Here is a 6,381-nt window from a genome sequence, read left to right as displayed (position 1 = left end):
CTGTCGTGTCACAGCGGGGGACGATTTCCTCCCACTTCCTGTCGTGTCACAGCAGGGGACGATTTCCTCCCACTTCCTGTCGTGTCACAGCGGGGGACGATTTCCTCCCACTTCCTGTCGTGTCACAGCAGGGGACGATTTCCTCCCACTTCCTGTCGTGTCACAGCAGGGGACGATTTCCTCCCACTTCCTGTCGTGTCACAGCGGGGGACATGCATGGCAAAAAATAACTTGATGGGGGTATTAAATCTGAACTCTGGGAACATAAATCGTGTCTCCGCCCCCTGCTGTCTTATTTTTTTATTTTTTTGTGTAATGGGTGGAGCCTGCTGGTCCCTCCCACAGATCTGTTCTCTCATTTTGTGCAGCGGGACCGGTCTTGTCTCCGCCCCCCCCCCCCCATCCTGTAATAGGTGGAGCCTGCTGGGCCCCTCCCCACTGCCCAGCTCTCTGCACAGGTGTAGTGATGATGTCACAGTAACATCCGGGTATGAAATGATGTGTAACGATTGAGATCTTCTGAGGATCATGTTTATCTTTTATTATTATTCCCGGAGTTCAGCTTTAACCCTTTCCTCTCCTCTCCAGAATTATAATAAGTTGTATCTTTTGGTGTCATTCAATGTCTATAATATAATGTGATCCGTCAGGGGCTCTATGATGTCATGTGATTTGTCATCAGGGGCTCTATGACTTCATCAGGGGCTCTATGACATCATCAGGGGCTCTATGACGTACTATGATGTCATCGGGGGCTCATTATGTGACGGAGATTTTCATTGGTCCTCGCTGTACATATATCTATGACCGGTACGTTCTACTTAAAGGGAAACTTTCTGAATAATACAAAGAGTGCTGCAGCAGTTCACGGATGCGATCTGTTCCTGCCGATCCTCAGTGGGTGGAGTTTTGTTACAATGTGATATGAAATGAACCTCTCGTGTGTTTTGACGATCTGCCGCATTCCGGCGCAATCGCCCCTCCCCCTCCCCTCCCCCGGTGTATCTGTCCTCCCCTCCCCCGGTGTCTCTGCCCTCCCCCTCCCCCTCTGTCCTCCTCTGCAGGGTCAGAAATCCGCAGCGCCCAAAACGTCTCCATTTTTAATTCATTGACCTTCTGAATGTAAAAAGCAGAAGCGGTTCCTGCGTTGTTCCCGCCCCCTCCCCTCCCCTCCCCCTTCCTTTGTGGCGGATTTCACTTCCAGGATACAAAGCCGGGGGGGGAAGTGATGATGCCGAGGAGTCGGGGTGCAGTGCGGGCCGCACCACAGAAAGTTAAAGGGGGCGTACTTATATATAAAAATGGCTTAGGTGTTTATTCATTGAAACGGCATGAGCTCGGGGGAAATTCTAATGCAGATCGAATGTTATTTATTGAAAAAAAATGTGAATGGCTGAAAATACCACAATATGGCCACAGCATCGTAGGAAATGCGTGTTCCTCGGCTCCTTCTAGTGGCTGAGATCGATTATTCCCATTCACTGCCCTTTTCTAAGTGTAAATAAATGATTTGTACTTTTTAATAATCCTGCACTCTGCAAATTTTTCACTTTTCACAAGGGGCCAGATTCAGTAAGAATTGCGTTTTTTTTTTTTTACGGAGGTGCAGGGCAACGATTTTGCCCTGCACCCCCGCAATTTTTTTTCGCTGCCCTCGATTCACTGAGCAGAAGCTCCGTAAATTGTGCGGGCGCACCGGCAAAATGCCTGGTGCAACATCACGCAATTTAAATGATCCCGTAGGGGGCGGGAATCATTTAAATTAGGCGCGTTCCCGCGCCGATCGTAGAGTGCATGCTCCGTCGGGAAACTTTCCCGACGTGCATTGCGGCAAATGACGTCGTAAGGACGTCATTTGCTTCAAAGTGAACGTGAATGGCGTCCAGCGCCATTCACGATTCACTTACGCAAACTACGAAAAATTCAAATTTCGCGACGCGGGAACGACGGGTATACGTAACATGGGCTGCCCCTGCTAATACCGCCGTACGTAAATTGCGTACGCAGGGCTCGCGCAACGTAGTGAATCGGCGTTAGTATGCAATTTGCATACTATACGCAGAGCACAACGGGAACGCCACCTAGCGGCCATCGCAAGAATGCAGCCTAAAATTTGCGGGCATAAGAGCCTTATGCCACGCATATCTTAGGCTGCAGTCGGCGTAACGAGGTTCCTGAATCAGGAGCATTCGTTACGCCGGAGCAAGTAAGCAATTGCGCTGCGTAACTATGGTTACACAGGCGCAATTGCTTCTTGAATCCAGCCCATTGTTTGTTATCCATTAAAAAAAATAATTGGCAGAAATACTGCATTATGGCCACTAGATGGAGCAGAGGAACTTATTTTCTATGATACTTGTGCCATCTAATGGCCATAATGTGTTTTTTGTTTCCCATATTCCCAACCTTTTTTTCCATGAATAACATTCGATCTGCAGAGAGTATGGCCAGAGAACATTCCGTTTGCCCCATTTCCACAGAATACGTTTACTTTCAGTTTCAATGGATAAATAACGATGCAAATATCTTAACGGCTCAATACAGAATATTTATAGCCTCGGGGATATAGGCGGGTCCCTTCAGGTGAGTGGACATTGGCAAGATTTTCAGGACACGCCCCCTGGGAAGATTTTTTAGTTTTTTTTTTTTATAAAGACACCCCAAAGTTTATATATCAGGGCGAAAAAATACAAAGAAGATCTTTGCTATACTGGGGTACATGTAATATCCCCCCCTCCCCCCAAAAAACCACCCGATCCTGTCAGAAATCCAGTGAGCTCCCACTAACTGCCTGTAGTGAGGTGACAACGCTGCCTCTGCTACACAGGGGGGAGGGGTTATGGAGATGAAGGGGGGGTGTTTTGTAGTCCAGCAGAAGAGAGCCTGACAACAACACAGCTTTAGAAGTTTAGTGCAGCAGAGGCAACGCTGATTCCCGGACGAGCCCCCCACTGATTCCCGCACGAGCCCCCCACTGATTCCCGGACGAGCCCCCCACTGATTCCCGGACGAGCCCCCCACTGATTCCCAGGCGTGCCCCCCACTGATTCCCAGGCGTGCCCCCCACTGATTCCCGGACGAGCCCCCACTGATTCCCTGGACGGGCCCCCACTGATTCCCGGACGAGCCCCCACTGATTCCCGGACGAGCCCCCGCTGAATCCCGGACGGGCCCCCGCTGAATCCCGGACGGGCCCCCGCTGAATCCCGGACGGGCCCCCGCTGAATCCCGGACGAGCCCCCCTCTGATTCCCGGACGAGCCCCCCTCTGATTCCCGGACGAGCCCCCCTCTGATTCCCGGACGAGCCCCCCTCTGATTCCCGGACGAGCCCCCCGCTGATTCCCGGACGAGCCCCCCTCTGATTCCCGGACGAGCCCCCCTCTGATTCCCGGACGAGCCCCCCTCTGATTCCCGGACGAGCCCCCCTCTGATTCCCGGACGAGCCCCCCGCTGATTCCCGGACGAGCCCCCCTCTGATTCCCGGACGAGCCCCCCTCTGATTCCCGGACGAGCCCCCCTCTGATTCCCGGACGAGCCCCCCACTGATTCCCGGACGAGCCCCCACTTGTTTTTTTCCATATGTCTTTTAGCTTACTTTGTAGTAAAGCAAGGAAGCGGGATACCCCCCAGTAGTATATTAAAAGGGTTCAGAAGGCAGAAGGTGGATTCTCTCTTTAAAGGGGAGCTCCACCCTAAAAATAAAAAATACATAGACACGCCCCTTAAAATACATAAAAAAAACATTTGAAATGGCTGTTGCTAGGCAGATCGTCCTAATCTGCAACTTCCAATTCCGCAGTTGTCTTCATTCTTCTTCTCCTCGCGTTGTCTTCTGGGGCATGGGGCGCGATGTCTTCTGGGACATGTGTGTCCCAAAAGACGGCTGTGTGACTCTCGAATGCGCAGTAGGAAACGGGCAGTGAGGCCACAAGGCTCCACTGCCTGTTTCTCTTAGTGAGGATGGCGGCGCCGGCACCTGATCCTAAGGACGGATCGGCCTTGAGGGGGGGCCAACATTGCGGAACGCCCAGGTCAGGTAAGTGTCCTTTTTAAAAAGTCAGCAGCTACAGGTCCCAGAAGACAGCGCGCCCAAATTTCCCAGAAGACAACGCGAGGAGGAGAAGGCTGAAGAGTACTGCGGAGTAGGAAGTGGCAGATTAGGACGATCTGCCTAGCAACAGCCATTTCAATTTTTTTTAAGGAAAGTGTCTATGTATTTTTTTTTTTTTTTTTATAGGGTGGACCTAAAGAGAGACTCCACCTTCGGCCTTTAGAACCCCTTTAATATAATACGGGGGGGGGGGGGGGTCCCGCTTGCTTGCTTTACCACAAAGTAACCTAAAAGACATAGAAATGAACAATTGGGGGCTCGTCCGGGATTCAGCGCTGCCTCTGCTGCACTGAACTCCTAAGCGGTGTTGTTGTCAGGCTCTCTTGTAGCTGCTGGAACGCCGCTTTAAGGTAAAAAGTAGCCCCCCTGATACTTACCCGAGCTCCCTCTCGATCCAGCAATATGGTACGAGAGCCACAAAGTCCAGGGACTCTCCCTCCTCGATTGGCTGAGACGCAGCAGTGGGCGCCATTGGCTCCTCCTACTGCTGCCGCCGCCAAAGTCAGTGAGCCAGTGAGGATAGACAGGGGGTGGGGCCAAGCCGCGGCTCCGTGTCTGAATGGGGACAAAGAGCAAACGGCTCAGCTTGGGTGTCCCCATAGTAAGCTGCTGGCTGTGGGGGCACTCAGCAAGAGGGAGGGGCTAGGAGCGCCGGTGGGGGACCTGAGAAGAGGAGGATCTGGGCAGAGCAGGTAAGTATGACATGTTTGTTATTTTAAAACAAAAAAATAAATAAAAATATATAAGACTTTATCACTTTAAGGTGCTTTTACTGAACAATAACGCTGTAAATAAAAACTATTTACAATTGTAGGAAAATAATAATAATATAAGATATACGGAGTATTACAAATAGACACACGTGCACAAGCTATCTAACCTTCATAGTAAATGATCATTGACACTAAAAAGTCACTTACCTCGGGTCGTAGGTCACGATTTCCGGACGGGGCGTCTTTGTAGTGTAGATTTAGTGTTCTCCTCAAGTGAAGTTCCTTCTTCGGTCTTGTGAAGTCCCCCCCCCCCTATTTTCTTCTCGTTATGGAGTCCCCCCCCCCCCCCCCCTATTTTCTTCTCGTTATGGAGCCCCCCCTATTTTCTTCTCGTTATGGAGTCCCCCCCCCCCTATTTTCTTCTCGTTATGGAGCCCCACCCCCCTTCAGCTCATGCCGCTGGCCTTTTATTTAGAAAGTGTGTAGCCATTGCCACATGTATCCCTTTACTTCTTCATTAGTTTCTATCACAGAAGCATTTTACAGCTCAAACTCTAGATGGCGCTGTTGTATCACACATGCCACAGGTCAGATATATGAAAAGGCCAAGCGATTGTCTTTTATTGACATAACCGGGATGCAGTGTTTGACCAGAACTCCCCTAAAAAACAATACAAGCAGCTGAAATGTGTACACGCCCATCAAATCATTTACATATACAGCGGAACCTCGGATTATGAGGATAACCCGTTCCAGGAGAACGCTTGTAATCCAAAGCACTCGCATATCAAAGCGAGTTTCCCCATTGAAGTCAATGGAAAGGAAAATCATTCGTTCTGCATTGACTTCAATGGCATGTAATACCGCATGTGGCCAGAGGTGAAGGGGGGCGCCGGAAGCCTTGGAAACGTCCGGAAAGGCCACTTCGTCTGAGTATTTCCACGTCTTTCCAAGCATTTCCGAACGGCGCCGATCAGCTGTGATGGACGTCGTTCGGCTCCGGCGCCCCCCGCACCTCAGTCCAAATGCGGTACTGCAGACCCCATTAGCTTGAATTCTGTCCGTCTTTCGAGACAACACTCGCACACCGAGTCAGAATTAAAAAAATAAAAGTTGTTCGTCTTTCAAAATGCTCGCTAACCGCGTTACTCGTAAACCGAGGTTCCCCTGTCTATCTGACGCAACGCGTCGGCTCGCTACAGGAAGAGTTTACTGGATTTTTCACTATTGTTACCGACTTGCTGCATTCCATTCACTTTCATGGCACAGCACAGAGCACCACCTGCAGGCTGCATTGAGTACAGCGCGCAGAGCATTACGTGCCCCTCCTCCCGGGGGGTGGGCGGAGCTTGGGAATGCAGAGATTTCCTTTTCTATCCTTCCATGTGGTACAGAAGGGGCACCACCTGCCCAGCTCAGCCCCTCCCCCTCCATTCCCCCCACCCCCCCCAATACTTCCCTCCAACACTCGGATGTGTTTTTGACGCTGTAGCCGCCGCGGCGTTACTCGGAGCCTTCGCTTTCGCTCACCATACACACTGCTGCTATTTATCGTT

This window comes from Rana temporaria, chromosome 7, assembly GCF_905171775.1.
Source record: "Rana temporaria chromosome 7, aRanTem1.1, whole genome shotgun sequence".
In the NCBI taxonomy this organism is placed as follows: Eukaryota; Metazoa; Chordata; class Amphibia; order Anura; family Ranidae; genus Rana; species Rana temporaria.
The sequence above is the reverse complement of the archived record's forward strand: the minus strand, read 5'-3'. Positions refer to the sequence as shown.